The following is an 8188-nucleotide window of genomic DNA, read 5'->3' as shown; positions in this document are numbered from 1 at the left end:
CTTCCCAGTGCCAGCATCACCCTCAGCTGCACCTCACATCATCTGGCATTAGATTCTCATAGCAGCAGCCATCCCTGGTGCCAAAGAGGTTGGGGACTGCTGCTCTAAATTGTCTCATAGGATCTCAGTTCGTAATTAAACATAGTTAAAAATACGTTTATCTGGGAAAGTCTCAAACCAACAATGCATCATTGAATATATCCAACTGGCTCCTCGACAACTCCACAGAGACATCCACCCCAACACACACACACACACACACACACACACACACACACACACACACACACGCCAAATTGTTATGACCCCATTTTTCCCATCTCAGTAAACAGCACCACCATCTAGCTGCCAAGGTCAAAACACAGGACTCATCCTTCATTTGACTCTTTCCCCCACCTCCATATCTAACCATCATCAAGTCCTGTAGGCTCTACCTCCAAACCGACCCAAATCTGACCCTCTCTTCTACCTTCCCACCCAGCCAGATAAAGGCACACGAGCCCTCACCTGAGCAGGACTTGGATCGCCTCCTAATCAATGCTGTTTCTACACTCATTGCCTCTACTCTACCATCCATCCCCATTCAGCACCCAGAGTAAGTTTTTACAGGTGGAAATCAGATGGAGTCAGTCCCTCGCTTAAAACCATCCCATGACTGCCTCTGCAAACCAAAGACCTCCCTGTGGCTTATAAAATCCTACCCATCCTGGAGCCTGGTGACCTCACCTCTTACCATTTTCCCCCTTGCTGGATGTCTTCTTCCTTTGTCACCACCTCAACGGAATGTTCCTTGTAGTATCCCCAGCACACCCTGGCACACTCCACAGATATTTATTTAGTGAATGAATGAGACCATCATGGAGCATGCTTGAGGAAGACAAGAAAAAGCAGAAATGAAGCCCATGGGAATATGAAAGGAATATGAAAAAGGATCCAAGTGGCAGATCTGGCATGGGGAGTAGGGTCACAAGGTGGGGAGGCCTTGGAGACAAGCAGTAGGAGATAAATGTGGAAAGGTTAAGGGGAGAGAGGGAGAAGGGAAGGAAGAGAAAAACCCACACTAGAAGGGGTTTTCCTGGGGAAGTCTCAATTTCAGATGTGTCACCTGGAGCATGAAGGCTGGATGAGGCGGTCTCAAAGGCATGCTCACACACATACCAAAGGTTTCACTTTTATCACGAAACTACAGCCTGATTTTTAAAAATCCCAACGTGGTAAGTAAATCCTCAAGAATTCTAAATCCAGAAATACATAGCCCCAGAGTTCTAAACTTCTTTACATGTCCTATCCCAGAGAACAGCTGAACCTGAATAAGGTTGATGAATCCCAACCTTTCCATATTTTCCTAAACAGAGCTTCCTTGTTTAATAATAAGTGAATTTTTATAACATCAGACTCACCCAAATCCGAAATACCATGAACATTTGACATGCTAACAGTAGATTTAGCTCTCCGTTTCAAGTTAATGACAACGTAAGAAATTAGGCTAAAGGGACTGCCAGTACATTACTACTGAACATCTGCTGTGTGTCAGAAGCTTTATTATGTACATTACCACATGTACCCCTGCCACCACCCTAAAAGCTAGGTGCTTTTATTAGCTCATTTTAGGGATGAGGACATTGAGCCTTAGAACTGAAGTAACTTGCCCAAGTTCACAGCCAGTAAAGAGTGGAGGACCGTTCTGACTCCAAAGCCTATGTTCTTCTATTAAAATACACTGCCTCCCAGAGCACTTGGTTTTAGAAAATGCATTTCTGTAATGAAAAAATTGAATTTGGGAAACATGAAACTCTAAGAATTCAAAACATTTTACAGAAATGATACTGTAACAGCCTATTTCAAGAGAAACTAGAAGTTTCTCTTCTGACTGCCCCCTGCTTAGTGGGTGCAGCAAATAAAGGACACCATTTCCCAGAACGAACCAAACCACCAACTTAACGGAGCTGGCCTCTCCTTCCTTTTACTGACAACACTCCTCACACAACCAGTGTTTATTAGGCACCTTTTACTCTCTAGACACACAACTCCTCCTCCTCCCTCATTCCTCCATGCTGATGACTTTCCCCTGCCAGCTGGTCCTTTCCTTCTCACCTTTCCCACAACCCAAGTTCAGGCACCCTCACCTCTGGCCTGAACCTCTGAAGTATCCTAACCTCAAAGGGTTGCCAGGTCCCAACCACCCTCTATGTGGCTGCAGGACTTACCATCGAAATCACAGCATAGGTCACTAAAGCAATCCAGTCCAAAACCTCGAGGCCATGGCATTCAATGCTCCACTGACTCGGCTCTCTCTACCTTTCAGGGCTCAGCGCCCGTTCTGGCTCCCCTTGCCGTGCCCTTTCACACCCCGGTGCTTTTGTTCTTGCTGGTCTCTCCAATTAAAAGACTCTCACTCTCTGCCTAGCCAATTATTCATTAATCTAACATTTACCGAGCTCCCACCACATACCAGGCACTGTAAGATAATGTAAGTGTTTTCAAAACTATACTGTGCTGTACCAATATAAGGCATTATCTTGGCTCCATAAGGAGTCTGGGTTTTATAAGACAAGAGGATTCAACTGAAGGTTTTTCAAGAATGGAATGAAGTATAAGCAAAGCTAAAATCAGCCAGACAAGAACATGTTTGTAGAAAGAGGCAAAGAAGTCAGAAAAAGAGAAGAAAATCAAAGGGGCAAATGAGAGTCAACGACAAAATGCCTGTCCATGAACAGGCGCACTAAAGGACAGATAGGAGTTAACATTGGGAAAGAGGGATTATCTCTTCGTCAGAGGCAAGTGAAAGAAAAAGACTGATGGATATTCAGAGATAGTTTACCTAAGAAGGAATCAACGTTGAAAGAACTTTCCCAGTGGCCATTGTCTCCTCCATGGTCCAGAAGGGAGAGTTATTTGTCAATGATAAAGCAAAAGAAAAGTATATTTTGAAAGAAGGAACCATGAGAAAAGGAAGAATGCTATGTAGTAAAGAATTTAACTTTGCACAGAAGGTCTGGCCTTTGTCCACAGCTGATAATGGCTTAGGGTGGAGGCTGGTCATACCAGAAAGACTGACGACACGATTCAGGATGGGGCTTTGGGTCATACCGTATGAGCTGACCTGGAAACTGAGATCAACCACGTGATCAATCAATCAATCAAGCCTATGTAATGAAACCTCAATAAAGACTCTGAACACCAAGGCTCAGGTGAGCTAACCTGGTTGGCAATACCCCGTGCATGTTACCTCAGAGCAATGCTGGGAAAGTAACATGTTCTGACTCCATGGAAAGAGGACAACAGAAGCCCCACCTCTGATACTTCCCCGGACTCTGTCCTAAGAGCCTCTTCCCTTGGTTGATTTTGGTCTGTGTCCATTCCCTGTAATAAACCATAACTGTGAGTATAACAGCTTTCAGTGAGAGCTATGAGTCCTTCTAGCTACTAACAAAACATTAGGTAGTTTGGGGAAACCCCAACATTGCAGCTGATTTCAGAAGGGAAGGTGGTCTTGTGTGGACCGTTCCCCTCTAAACTTTGCAGCTAACTAACTCTCACAGTTGGCCTAAACTCTTCTGAGGCGCTACAGCTGAAGGGTCACACAGTAAGTTAACACTGACCCTGGACACTGGCTTTGGGGACAAGAGGGAGTGAGAATGACTGTTTAGACTTTATGCTCTGCTCCAGTGTTTGAATTTTTTATAAAGCAAGCATGTACTATGTTTACCCACAAAAAGCTGCTTCAAAAAAATGATCTCGTAGAGCTGTTCAGCATGAACTGGGACAGGGAAGTTCTGGAATCATCAGGAAAAGTACTTCTTAATTTGTCCCAAACGTTAACTTCATATGTGAACTTATTTCTAGTCCTATTTCCTCAAATCGAAAAAGATTGTATTACTTATATCACCAGAGTCCAAGCTTACAGTAACAGTTTCAGTAAGAATGTAAAAGTATGTCCACACTTTTTACTCAATCAAGACTGTTCTTATATTAAGTTCCTTTCAGTACTCTCACTGAGAGGGCCATTCTATATATCCCAATATAGTCACATGCTACATAATGACATTTCGGTCAAAAATGGACCACATATATAAATGGTCCTGTAACATTAAAATGGAGCTGAAAAAGTCCTATTGCCTATGATGGCAATAGGATTGCCATCAATCCTATGATTGTCTTAGCGCAACGCATTACTCACTGTTTCTGGTGATGCTGCCATAAACAATCCTGCTCCACTGTCAGGCGTATAAATTATAACACATACGATACTTGATAATGATAAACAACTATCTTACTGCTTTACGTATTTACTATACTTCTTATCATTTGAGCGTATTCTTTCTACTTATTAAAAAAGTTTGCTGTAAAACAGTAAGCTGTGTTACACTGGCAGCAGCCTCACATAATCTCGTTTACCGTGTCTCTTGATTACATTATTTTCTCTCGTGTTTGTTTTAATCTTGTGTTGCTTTGTACAGTAAACATGGTCTACGGGCTTGTAGTTTAGAAGCAATAGGCTATACCACATAGCCTAGGTGTGGAGTAGGCTGTACCATCTAGGTTGCGTAAGCACACTATATGATGTTCACACAGTCAAATCGTCTAACAACACATTGTTCAGAACATATCCCCACTGTTAAGCGGTTCATGACTGTATTTGTCCTCTCTAGAAGAGGATTTCTGTTTTCATAGTGCATTGATTAGGTTGGCTATAAAGTTCCAGTTCACTCATTGCAACCTGAGGCAGGCTCTGAGTCATTGGTAATAGAACACTTTTGTACACATTTACCCACTTTGCCTTGATAGGAGACGTTTGCACAAAGAGTTCCAACTATTGTATTATGAATTCCTTAGGAAGTTACCTTTTCAGATGGTCTTGTTCTCCATCTCTCAACTGAAGTCAGTGTGAACCTACTAGTCGGACTCCAAAAAGTACATTATCCAAATAACTTCAAATCTAACCTTTCTATTTTCCAGTGTTCAAGAAATGAAGTTTATCACTTGTGTTTAAAATAACCCAAGAGCCATTCACTTTAACCAAGCTGTAACTTCTTGACAAGCAAATTCTAAGACAATATCAAAAAAATTTAAATTCATCATCTGTGGGGCGAAGAGTTTAGGAAGAAAAATATATTGAGCTAGATTTCTAGACCATCTGAGACAGTAAGAGTAAAATAGATAAATATATGTGCATTAAGTATATACACTAAGCACACTACAAATGTAACACTGTAGCATCACCTTGGAGAACACCGTATACAACCTGGACAGCAAAAGAAGTTACAAGGCAGCTGCATCAACAGTTCTTACACTCCAGTTTAACTATCATAATAAACTGGTTGCCCTTAAGTGAAAGGTGTCCATCCAACAGCAAAAAGAGACTCAGTTCCAGCAGCAATGACTCCTCAGGAGAGATGAGCCTTGGCTGCACTAAGAAAAGATACTGGCATAGACTGCCCTGAAGGCTGACCTGATTGTACCAGATGCCTGTCAGGAAATCCCCCAAAGATCACTGACAGGGTTATGGGTCGATAATGAGACAGATGCGCAAAGAATAAAAGAGAAAAGTAAAAAACTTAAAAGGGACGAATAAGAGCATTCAGGAAGCCAAGAACAATGTGGGAGAAAGCCCATTGTAATATATGCCTGTAAACAACTCTTTACAGCTTACAGAAGGGTTTACAGCCACCCTCTCTTCTGGCCCTAACCACTACCCCATTATTAGAGGAGAAAACCGTGGCTAGGAGAGCTGTCACGCCCAAGGTCAGGAAAAAAGCTAGGGCTACAATTCGGGCCCTATCCCTAAAGATCAACTAAGGAGTGACAAGGAGACACCTGGGAAAGTCAAGTGCAGGCACAGAAGTGCCGCCCAAGGAATGCGGGAAGGTCGCAGATACGCGGCAGGGAAGAGGAGAGAGAGCAGGGGGCAGGGAGAGGCCGGGAGACCTGGGAGTGAGAAGCCAGTCCGGCCCAACCAGCCCCACTCACCCGAGGCCCGGGCGGGGTCGCCCGGCGCTGCGGCTCCTCCTGACCTGCGGCGGCGGCGGCGGCGACTGCAGCGGCCGAGGCAGGGACGCATCATGCGGCTGCGCTCATGGCCGGGCCGGGTCGGTCCCGCCGGGCCGATCGGAGGGAGGTGGATGCCGAGCACACACGGGAGCCCAGAGCCCTGCCTGGGGAACTGAGCTGTGCGACCCCCGGAAGTGAACCCCACGAGGTCAGCTGCGCCGCGCTTGCGCAGTTCCGGCCGCCCCCGCTGGCGACGGAGAGGAGCGCGTGAGGCGGTTCGTAGGGTCTTGTTGGCTAGGCTTCCTCTGGAACACAGGCTCTTAAGGACTGACTATTCCTCGAGAAAGGCAGGTTCTAATCACAAGCTCCCCTCGCTAAAGTAAAGGGATCCCTCCAAACTGAGATCCGGATGGGAAGAATGGGGGTAAGGGCTGCCGCGAGGTTCAAGCCGCGCCGTTAGGCTGTCCCACCCGATGGAGGATTCTTACCTAGGTGACTGAGGCCGCGGCGACCTCTCAAGGAACTGTCCGCTTTAGCTGTTGCTCGTACCGTGTACGGGAATGAGAACTCAGAAAATGGGGAAATGGAAACGACAGGAGTGAAAACGACGGAGGCAGAAGCACGTGGGGAAAGGGGGAAGCGTCCCGGACTGGAGATTGGAGTACTGATTCTTGGGATCTGCTGAGCTTCTGATCTCCCTCTATCAGGGACCTGGATATCAGAGGATCCCAACGATTCCTTTCAGACGAGAAGTTCTGTATTTTTTTTGGAAGGTAGACGCGTTTTTTTGTTTGTTTATTTGGGTTTCCTATAATACTCGGGACAATTTCCTCAGGGCTGGGAAGTAGGTGATCAGTGTTTTGTTGCCAAATTGGTGAGCAGTCCCTAAATTTTAAGATTGATGAAAGCCGTAATTACAGCTAAGAAATCTGTCGGAATCTCACCGTCTACAAGCCACTTTGTCACTATTTACCATTCTTGTTTCCAGAAACATTCCAGCTAAGCTTTTGGAAGTAAGGGGTGCATTATATTAATCTTCAGAATTTCAGCTTTAATGGTTTAAAATTTTAGCAGTATATTGTTGAAACCTGTACAGAATTTTTGAGTTTATTTGAGCCAAACTGAGGGCAATGACCAGAAAGCAAAGTCTCAATGGATTGAGAAAATACTCCAGAGAATGGCAGTTTTGCAGCTTATTTTATGCACTAGAATCGAAGTAGGAGACTGAAGGAGAGTTACGTGAAATCCATCGGTACTAGATCAAGAGAGTGGGAGAAAGCAAAGCGGGGAAATCTCTGGGATTGGATAAAAAGTAAAATGAAGAGACATATTTCTTTTACATTAGTGACTGCAGGATAACTAATAACATTTACAGCACAAAGAGATGGTCTGTGGGGAACAAGATAACAAAGAAGGTTCAGTAGTCTTGTGCTCTGGTGGGAGGTTGTCCCCTGAGGGGGTCTGGAAAAGAAGATTACGCTGCCATTTAAAAATTTCGTGATCTTAGATGCAAAAATACAATATACAGTCTTATTTAAGATAAAGATTGACCTTCGTCAAGGAAGCTACAGGCCTGGGACATGACTTCCCGCCCTGACCTGCTTTTAGTTAGGATTTTTTTATGTTCAGACCATCCCTTGTTATTTCAGCCTCTGAGTTTGTAGGGCCTACCATGCTGGCCTCCCCTGAGCTTTTCAGGTTTAGTAAGTGGCCCTTTTCTTCGTCCACGGTATCTCGTACCTCTGCATTCATTGTACGCATTTAGTCGATCCTTAACAGCCTCCTATCACCTGGTTTCTTTGTTTCTACAAAGGAGAAAAGTGAGGTAGGCTTCCAATGAGTGGTCGGTTCTTTTCACTTAGGCTGAAAGAAAGGATGGTTATCTTTTATAACACCAAGACTGCAAGTGCCTGCTATACTTGAGACAAACTACGAGCAATGTTAAACTAATTTTTTTTTAAAAAAGGTTAAATCTTGACTTTCGCACACATATAAATACGTGTAAAAGATTCCATTTAACTCACTAATTAATGAGGAAGCATGTAAGATGACAAATATTTGAGAGATGAATCTAAAAGGCAGACACAGATATAGGCAGTTAGGAATGCTGAGATGAATTTGCTTAATAGATGCACAACTAGCTTTTTCTACAGCGAGGGAGAGAAGTCAATTGAACTTTTACAAGATTTATTTGTAA

The 8188-nt window shown here is 44.1% G+C and overlaps 2 protein-coding genes across 4 annotated transcripts in view; one reads left to right on the top strand and one right to left on the bottom strand.

Moving 5' to 3' along the window:
• The window catches only part of ZDHHC7 (zinc finger DHHC-type containing 7), a 29815-nt gene extending 23622 nt beyond the window's left edge, over nucleotides 1-6193 (bottom strand). The window contains exon 1 of one of the 3 annotated variants that reach the window (XM_011370273.2): nucleotides 5971-6193. The gene's annotated coding sequence lies outside the window, so the exon portion shown is untranslated. Of the gene's footprint in view, nucleotides 1-2207; nucleotides 2346-3294; nucleotides 3315-5970 lie in introns of those variants that run through there. The other 2 variants (XM_023536666.1, XM_011370274.2) reach the window with 2 other exon arrangements.
• KIAA0513 (KIAA0513 ortholog) overlaps nucleotides 1-8188 on the top strand; it is a 122226-nt gene that overhangs the window by 50816 nt on the left and 63222 nt on the right. The gene's annotated exons all lie outside the window — the stretch shown is intronic.

The sequence above is a fragment of the Pteropus vampyrus genome, unplaced genomic scaffold (genome assembly GCF_000151845.1).
Source record: "Pteropus vampyrus isolate Shadow unplaced genomic scaffold, Pvam_2.0 Scaffold166, whole genome shotgun sequence".
NCBI lineage: Eukaryota > Metazoa > Chordata > Mammalia > Chiroptera > Pteropodidae > Pteropus > Pteropus vampyrus.
This window is presented reverse-complemented; position numbering and strand designations above follow the sequence as displayed.